The sequence below is a fragment of the Mus caroli genome, chromosome 13, assembly GCF_900094665.2.
Source record: "Mus caroli chromosome 13, CAROLI_EIJ_v1.1, whole genome shotgun sequence".
NCBI lineage: Eukaryota > Metazoa > Chordata > Mammalia > Rodentia > Muridae > Mus > Mus caroli.
This window is the reverse complement of record NC_034582.1, coordinates 39,149,442-39,159,016: the sequence shown is the minus strand read 5'-3', so window position 1 is coordinate 39,159,016 and position 9,575 is coordinate 39,149,442. Positions and strand designations below refer to the sequence as shown.

Here is a 9,575-nt window from a genome sequence, read left to right as displayed (position 1 = left end):
TGAAACTCAAGAAGAATGAAGACCAAAGTGTGGACACTGTGCCCCTTCTTAGAATTGGGAACAAAACACCCAGGGAAGGAGTTACAGAGACAAAGTTCGGAGCTGTGATGAAAGGATGGACCATTTAGAGACTGCCTTACTCATATTCTTACCAAACCTTTTCGGTTCTACAGATTGAAGCTTGCTTATCTTTGGTGAGTGTTATTGTTGTTTGTTGTGTTGTGTTGTGTTGTTTTGTGTTTTGTTGTGTTTTTAATATCTGATTGCCTTTGGGTATCTCCATTTAAGAATGTTTCAGTATCCCACCCCAACCAGGCTGCTAGCTTGTCTGTGATTTCCACCATCCCAGGACACACTGCATAATTAGCCTCCTTTCCTTCTCTTCCACCCAATCATCTCCTCTCCCATTTAGAAACCAGACAATAGAACAGGTTCTTGATGCCTTCCAGAAGTTATCAGCTTACAGGGGCTCAGGGAGAACCGACAACTGTAGCTAGCTAGTAGTAAATTACCTAGACTGTTCTCTACAGTCTACACAATCCTACAATGAAGCTTAGGTGACATTTCAACAGGTCACAGCTTGAGTCTGAAATGCTACTCTAGATCGTTTGTATTTAAACTCTTGGTCCTAGGCTGTTGGTACGGTTCTTGGAGATGGTGGAAATTTCAGGACATAAGGGTTAACTGAAAGACATAGAACATTTGGGGATAGGACTTTGAAGGTGATAATCAGCGTCCATCTCCAGCCCTAGCTTTCTCTGTCTCCTGAGCCAAGATTTGAGCAAGCTCAGGCTTCTGCCTGGTCAGACACACTCCGGCTGCCATGATGGACCATATCCCCTAAAACCACGAGCCAAAATAAATTTTGTCTCCCTTAAGTTGCTTCTAGTGGGTATTTATCACAGCAATGCTCATTAGTTTTAAAGTATTACCCAGTTCCTTGTCACTCAGGTTGAACCCCCCCCCCCCCGCGCATGTACCTGCTCCCGCCTCCACTCCTCAGAGTGCATCCCACCATCCTGACCCCAGCCTCCACCCTCTTCCTCAAACTGCTTCTTCTTTCTCTCTTTGTTTCATCCCTTCCACGTGGATTGCTGGTGCCCTCACTGGTACATCCCTTTCCATGCCTGCTTCCATTGGTCAGTTCTCACTTGAGAACTGCTTCTTCCAATCAGTGTTTCTAACCACCCAAAATGAGCTAAGCATCCCTCCAGCAACCTGGCTCTCTGTTCTCGCCCATTATAGTACACTGTCCTCACTCCTCAAACGCAGAGGTTCTTGTCTGTTTCCTGCTTATTTCTTCCATTCTGAAATCCAGGACAGACTCTCGTCTGCGACAACCTCAACACCTGTTGGGACACTCTACATATTGCTGAGAGGGTGACTGAACCTTTGACATTGATATCCTTTCAGTTTGATAACTGAAGACACTGGGGTCTAGAGATGTTTGGTGATCTATTCAAAGCCATGGCGATTCTTAGAGACCAAGGCCAGCTTGAAGAATCTGAGTTTTCAGGCTATTCAATAGTTGTGTCGTCTTCTCTGGGCTGCTGATAAAGGTTGACCCTGGACCTGATGCTTTGGATTGACAGGCCAGGGTCAACAGGCCAGCTGTCATTGGACTGTCACTCCCTCCTCCCCAAGAAGCACAGATGTTCTCATGACTCTCAAGTGTCCTCCCTTTCTGCAGACTTTGGCAGCAAGTCAAGATGCAAGAATTGATGTGGGAAATGAAAAGAGAAGGTCAAGTGGTAATCCCAGTGCCTTTGCTTGGAAGACCAGAAAGGAGAAGAGGAACACACAGACACACATGCACATGAAGCAGGGGTGGGGATGGGGAGGTGTCATCCCTGTCTCTTAGCCTCTCGCATTAACCAACGAGCCAGGCTCCTAGTCAACTTTCACACTGCTCTTAACAGTGTTAGACCCTAATTCCCTTAGCAATAGGCATGCACACCTTGGATTTTATTTTCTCAGAGCCTCAGAGGGCTGAAGCCTGTGGTTAGTAGACAGCAAAAGGAACCCTAAGAAGGAAAGGGACAGCCACCGGACTCTCGTCAGCATTTAATGTTCCTTATCCTCTCGCCTGCTCTCTCTTCTGCCCGATGAGCATAGAATGTCAACAGTGGCTGTGACCCACAGAAACTAATAGCCAGCAAGTTGGCTCTACCAACATCATGAGGAGGACCATCCAGAAGCACCAGAGAAATTCTTAGAAAGCAGGAATTGTCCTAATGTCAGGGGACCACATGTGAAAAGTGCCAAAGCCAGCAGATGCTGTCACTAACCAGGAGTGCATTCTGCATTCTGCACTCACAAAACGGGGACCCTTGAGTACTTCAGAAACACACAAAGTGTTCCCTACACCCATGTTCAGAGTACAAAGAGGCAGGGTCCATGGATTGCTCTCCTCCTACCTGGGAAGGGGCTCCCTGTACAAGATAGGGCTGTTGACCCAAGAAAACTCTATCTTGTTCTCCCAAGAAAACTCCCAGTGGAAAGTGCCTCCCAAGAGGAGCAGTGTTGTCCAATCACACATGAATGCTTTTGGGAGCGAGGCAAACTGGAAGAGACATTCAAACGTGAGTGAATGAACGCAGTTGTAAACTCTCAGGGATGGGTCAGCCGAGGTGGGCAGAGACTTCTGATACAGAACCCTTTAGGGACATCTGCTACAGAGCCAAGGAGATCCACTTACCTGGGTTCCCCAGGATGCTGGGCATGGAAGCTTTTCTTAATGAAATTTTAAAGCAGGCTGTGTGTAGGGCTTTAAAAAAAAAAAAAAAAAGGTTGCCTATAATGGATGGATGCCATTAGCACATCATGCCGTCACACGAGCCTTGGAGGTGGGAGTCCTGTGCCCCAGTGTCCAACAAGTTGCAGAGCAGAGGAAATATAGAAAGGGAGGGGGAAGAGGTGAGTGAAGGGAAGGAAAGAGAGAGAGAGAGAGAGAGAGAGAGAGAGAGAGAGAAGAGCAGAGAGGGGGGATTATGGTCAGCCAGCCCCATTCTCAATGGATAAAGCAGAATACTGCAATCACTAACATCATTGCAAAGGGTTAATTAAACTCCCAGGAAAAAAATTCAACTCAGTTTTCACATCCATTTGTGGATCTGTGTGTGGTAAGGAGGACTTAACCTTTATGGGATACTGAACTGGGCAGCAAACAAACAAGAGTACAGCCAGACCTTCTGTAAGAGCCCACACTGAGGACACAGAGCCACGCAATGTCACTCACGGGCTCTTGGTGCACACAGAAGCCATGGAAGTGACAGTTCAGCCGAGGGCACTTGGGAAAGTCGCAGCTGTCCGGAAGGAGACAGAAGGCTGGGTGCTCAGGACTTAGTTTTTCAAGTTCATTAAAACTGACTTGCTCCTCTTGATGTGGCCCTCATCAGAGTGTGTGAATCCAGCTGTTCCTGGCAGGGGTGTTTGTTGTTCTTACAATCACTTCTGTGGGGTGTCTGACCATCCTGCTCCTGACTTCGTGCTCCAAGCTGACCTGTCCCTTTATCCACTGTTTCTGGATTTGCTGTCCGTCTTACTCTTGCGACTGTGGTTACTAGGATTTACTGTGAAACTATGATTTAAGGCTCTTTGTTTGCAAAAGACAGCTAAGCATTCCCATGGAAATGGGTCCAGTAAGTTTTTCATATTTCATCCAAGCTGATCGTCAGGGTTCTCTGATCTCCGGTCACGCTTCCAGGCCCTGTGAACTCTGAGACTTTGCAGAAGGAAACTAACCAAATGCAGAGCAAACAAGATGGGATTGTGGGGTTTGTTTTGTTTTTAAGACATTCAAAATGCATGAGGCTTTTAATCATATTTTGCGTAGCTAATCTTTTGGGCAGGAGAGCACACTTTTATACACTTACACATCTATGCCAAGACTTATGCATTGGAGCATCGGGTCCTTCATTCAGCAAAGTTTAATTGTGTACCTATTAAGTGTCAGGCTCTGCATACCAGCGATAAAACAGTAAATAAAAATTCTCTGTCTTTGTCCCTGTGTGTGTGTGTGTCTCGTGTGTGTGTGTGTCTGTCTGTCTGTCTGTCTGTCTGTCTCGTGTGTGTGTGTGTGTGTGTGTGTGTGTGTCTATCAGAGACTGTAGTCTTACAAAAGGGGCATAACATTCAATATGGAAAGCACAGTAATGCCTTATGATAAGAAAAACCAGAGCAGCAACGGGGCACGGAGGGTCTAGGAGTTGGTCTAGGGAAAGCAGCCAGTGAAGGCTCCTTTGACTAAGGGAGATAATTAGAAATATGAATTTCTGGTGTTAAAAGGGCCAGCTAGAAGGCATAGCCATTGCAAAGGCTTCGAGACTGCAAAGGCTTCGAGACAGCAAAGGCACAGCCGGTGAAGACCAGAAGGAATAAAGGCAGCTGTGTACCTGGAGCTCTGATTGGAGGTTGGAGTAGCTGTTGGAGGTTGGAGGTTGGAGTAGCTGTTGGAGGTTGGAGTAGCAATCAGAAGATGAGCTCTATGGGATCCCGCACACAGATCACAAGAACAATTCAGGGTGTTTATTTGAATGAGAAGGGGGGAGTCCTTGGAGGGTTCTAGGCACACTGAGCAGAGTACGACATTCCAGAGTTTAGGTTCCGGAAGCTCACTCTGGCTGCTGTGTCAACAGGCAGAGGATGGGATGGATGGGTTGTGTATCAACCAAGGGCAGATGGTGCCCCTGCATACGGTGAAGTGTGGGCTCGTGCGCCTCAACTCCATCCACACACATTTACTGTTCACTGTGCACTTGCCATGATTCACTTTTACTGTGTCTGTCTGTCTGTCCATCTGTCTTTCTATCAGTTTGCTTTACATTCTTAGCAGAAATAATTTCATATACACAGATAACCACCTAATTGCAATTCTCTCAAATGAACTGTAATGATGACTAAAACTACAGAACCAGTGTGTTCTTTTCATCCCATTTACTCTAATTTGAAAATAGGATTCAAAGATAACTTTTCCACAGAAAAATCCTGTTAGCAGTCTTCAAATTTTGAGATATTCATAGAATATCAGATTAGAAATTAAGAACACTAATAAATTTCCTTTTCTCATTGTAAAATTGGGTCTAATCACGTCTGGCCCTGCTCACAACGCACTACCAGAAGTTGTCCTTAGAAGAGTGACCGCAGTTCTCCTTGGGGGATTTGGGGAAGGCTGGATCATACTCTGAATTATACTTTGGGCAAGTCCTCAAGCCGAATTGCTCGCACATGGCCATGCCTTAAGGAGAAAACAGAACACAGAGCTGCGGGGCACCACATGGCTTGTTTTATAATGTGTACGTTATTATTCATTATCCCACACTGGGGGGGGAGGGCAGTTCCCTCAAAAATGAAATTCACAGTGTCAGGCAAGTTTCTTCACCTTCATTCATTCTTTTCACTTCATTCATTCACCATGGGTTGGTCCTGAAATTGCTGGAGCAACATAGGAGTGAAGAAACCACAGACAAACACAGAAGAAATGTCATAAATTCATACAGGAAAGCTGGGATTCGGTAGATTGGGCCTACTCCGATGGAGGCTACCTACTATGCAATCTGGGAATTCACTGCATTTATCTCTTGTACTACTAGGAAAGCAGGGGTTAGCCAGTTTCTCTAGGGCACACTCTCAGGTTGCAGTTATCCAGGAGGAAGGAGTTCTAGGTGCTAGATTTAGTGCATGCTACCATCAACACAACATCCACACGGAGACCTCAGAAGGCTTTGCCATATCCCTGAGATCCATTTGAGGGAGGTGTTGCCAGTACCATGAGTCTGGGGCATTCGAGTACTTGACACAGCCATGCCCTTATGAATGTTACACATTCACTCAGATCTTGATCTTGTCCCACACTTGGGCTGACAGGCTGTGAATGGGCTGTAGCTCTTCAGAACAGATTGATGCTCACAGAACTAACTCTCACCCTTGCTCTGCCACTGTGACAGGGAGGATGCTGGGGTAGTGGCCACTCTGTTAGCCTAAATGTTGCCATCATTTAGGCTAACAACCAGAGTAGAGCCAAGAAGGCCTGCAAACTTTGAGCTGATAGAAGAAAGGACGTCATTTTGGTTAAGACACTGAGAAATGGGATTCTTTGTTACGTGGCAACACTAAACCTGAACTGACTAATGCCACTATCCATTTGTCTTAGTTAGGGTTTCACTGCTGTGAACAGACCCTATGACCAAGGCAACTCTTATAAGGACAACATTTAATTGGGGCTGGCTTACAGGTTCAGAGGTACAGTCCATTATCATTCAAGGCAAGAGCATGGCAGCATCCAGGCAGGCAGGGTGCAGGAGAAGCTGAGAGTTCTACATCTTCATCTGAAAGCTGTTAGCAGAAGACAGGCTTCCAGGAAGCTAGGATGAGGATCTTAAAGCCCATGTCCACAGTGACACACCTAATCCAATAAGGTCACGCCTACCCCAACAGGGCCACACCTTCTAATAGTGCCGCTCCCTGGGCCGAGTTTATACAAACCATCACACCTTTTTTTTTTTTTTTTTTTTTTTCCCAGCTCTTCCAAGGGGTTGTCTGAAACGGCAACAAAACCAAGTTCTTTGCATGCACCTTTAGCTGTGCATATTTAGGTAGTGGAATGTGGCCTCTCTTCCTCCAGCCTGGAACCTGCCTGCTCAAGGGTGGAGCTACCGGCTCATTCGTCCTGCCACGCCTACCTACTACTGGAACCTGCCTTTGCTGCCTGGAGGCACACACGTGTTCGTCCTGCTACTGGACCCTGAGTTACTTGGCGGGAAGTTGGGTTCCCTCCCCCTTCCTTTATAAACTGAGTGTCTGGAATTAATAAAATTGAGCCTTGATCAGAACTTGTTGTCCTGGCTCCATTCTTTTCTTCCGCCCCGTCTAGATTCCTCTCTTTTCAGCCTGAACTGCCATTTTCAGTTGAACCGTTCGTGTTGTGGACTGCGGGCAGGCCGCAACAGTGGAAGACTACTATATAGCTAGATCTATATTGCTGTCCAAACAGCCTGTGTTTCAGGTTTGGTTCCCAGCCTGGCAGTATTGGTGGGGAGGCAGTAAAAACCTTTTTCAACTGGGGCCTAATAGGAAGTCTTAGGTCCTTGGTGTGTGCCCTCAACATGTAACTTGGGACCAAAATCTCCTCCTCTCTTTTGCAACCAGTCATGAGATGAGCAGCTTGGCTCCATCACATGGACACCACCATGAGGAGTTGTCTCATCCAAGCCGCAAAGCAATGAGAGGCAATGAGAGCCATCAATCCTGGGCTAAAACCTCCAATAACTGTAGACCAAACTAAACCTTTTCTCTTTGTATGCTGACTATCCTAAGTATCTATTATAGTAGCTGAAAACCAGCTAGCAGAGATTAACAAGAGTAACTAATAATAGGGTAAATAAATGATGTCCTGTATTAAAATTATATGCATATCATTTTTTGTGTGTCTCAAAATAGCTTAATTTCTACTTCACTTAATTTTGGGATCATAGGTGACCGCGAATAATTTACACCATGGAAAACAAAACCATAGTGCTTTAGTTACTTTTTTCACGGCTGTAACAAAATGCCTCACCAAGGATCTTACAGAAGAAAGGCTCGTTTTGCTCACATATTGAAGGTAGAGCCATAGTGAGGAAGGCACGGGGGCAAAAGTGTGAGGTGGGCAGCCCCGTTGCATCAGCATCAGAAGGTAAGAGGAGATCAATGTTGATGCTCTGGTGAATAGCTTCCCTTTTATACACTCTGCATGTAGCCTGTGACCCCAGGTCTTGGGATGCTCCAACCAACATTCCGAGTGGGTCTTGGTCTTCTGTCTTTAGTTAGCTCTGCCATGGGCAGAGTCTGCCTTCTAGGTCATTCTACATGGAGTCAAGTGGACAGTAAGGCTGAACCACCACACCTGGGTAAGAGGGGAGCTGTAAATGGAGTTTAATACACTCTGTTAGTACGCGTATGACCTGGCTGTCTAGTTCTGCCTGAAGAGCCAAAATGACCAACACACAATCAAAAGGCAAAAGCCCTTCTAAATGGGGAGCAGAGATCTGATCTGATCTTGGCTTCAACTACCAACAATATAACTTCCCTTGTATAATAATTCTACCCCAGCTGCAGCTACTTGGGGCTCCTTTGTGTGTGTGTGTGACTATATACTAAGCATACAAAATGATAGTTTTGTTGTGACATTTTCATACCTGAGCATGGTGCATTTCGGCCACCTTTAGCTCAGCACCACCTCTGGTCTCCTTCCCACTTCCAAATACCCTAACCCGCCCACAAGGGTCCCCCTATCTATTCCCAACACTTCCTTTTCTTTAAATTCTGCACATGAGAGAAAAAATCCTGCCATCTTTGTCTCTCTGAGCCTGGCTTATTCTTCTTCTTTCTTCACCTCCATCATTTGCGCAAAAGTGATACGGTTTGTTCTTTGTTCTAGCGTCATGACATCCCATTGTGCACATGTGCCCCGTGGTACTTAGGTTTGCACCTGCTGCCACACACCTAGTTTGCTTCCATATCTTGGCTTTTGTGAACAGCGCTCTAACGAACTTGGCTGTATAGGTCTCTCTGTTTTGTACTGCCTTGGATTTCTTCAATTGTATTCCTGAGAGTAGCAGAAATGAGTGAGTCATTTGTAGTTTGTTGAGGAACCTCCGTGCTGACTTTCACAGTGACCAGGCTAGTTCATATCCCACCAGCAGTTACACGTGTTGTCTTTTCCCCAAATCGTGCCACCATTTGTTGTAGTTTTTCTCAGTTTCAGCCATTCTAAATAGAGGAGACAGAATTTCGGTAGAGTTTTGACTTGCATTTGTCTGCTGGCTAAAGGATGTTAAACACGTTTTAATGCACTCATCGGACGTTCACTCCTCTTTTGAAAACTGTCTGTTTGTCTCAGTTCAGGCCCTGCTTCGGATTTCAGTTCATTCTCAAAAAGCTGCCGCATCCTACCAGAAATATCTTGGCGTCCTCTGTTTCTTCGGGTCCTTGAACTAAGAGAAGGGGCAAAGGAGAGAGAGGATGAAACATTTTATTTGCTTTCTTTAATCTTCCAGATTCCCTCAGGCTCCGCACTCAAAGGACAGCAAACAGGAGAAGAAAAATGAGAAGAGGGAAAGATGGCGATTGGCCCCAGGACTGTTTCCTTGGCTTTAGAGTTAAGAAAAAGATCCCTCAGTCAGCCTGGATCTACTAACAAGGACTGAAGAGAGACGATTTGTGTGTGTGTGTGTGTGTGTGTGTGTGTGTGTGTGTGTGTGTGTGTGTGTGTGTGATGTTTTGAATGACAGCCAGAAGGCTGCTTTCCACATTTAGCAATGGTGAATACAGGAGACAATGTGTGTACATGCACACATCCACACTTCTGCACATATGCAAGCCAAAAGGCAGGGTGTCTTTTGTGTTGTCAATAAATCTCAGGGCTGAACACATCGACAGTGCCTGCAAGGGACCAGGCAGTTGCTTTATTCTTGATTATTATCCAAAAATTGAAGGTTTTACTTTGTTTCTTCACTCTCCTTAAATTATCTGCCACTATTGACATTATCCTTATTAAAAAAATACTCCAGATCTTTCAATCCATCACAAATAATATC

The 9,575-nt window shown here is 45.6% G+C and overlaps 1 long non-coding RNA gene across 2 annotated transcripts in view; it reads left to right on the top strand.

The window, feature by feature from the left end:
* LOC110307610 overlaps positions 1 to 9,205 on the top strand; it is a 16,066-nt gene extending 6,861 nt beyond the window's left edge. The window contains exon 3 of one of the 2 annotated variants that reach the window (XR_002379436.2): positions 9,036 to 9,205. This is a non-coding gene — a long non-coding RNA (uncharacterized LOC110307610). Of the gene's footprint in view, positions 1 to 6,520; positions 6,649 to 9,035 lie in introns of those variants that run through there. The other variant, XR_003834623.1, reaches the window with a different exon arrangement.
* Positions 9,206 to 9,575: the final 370 nt, after the last annotated feature.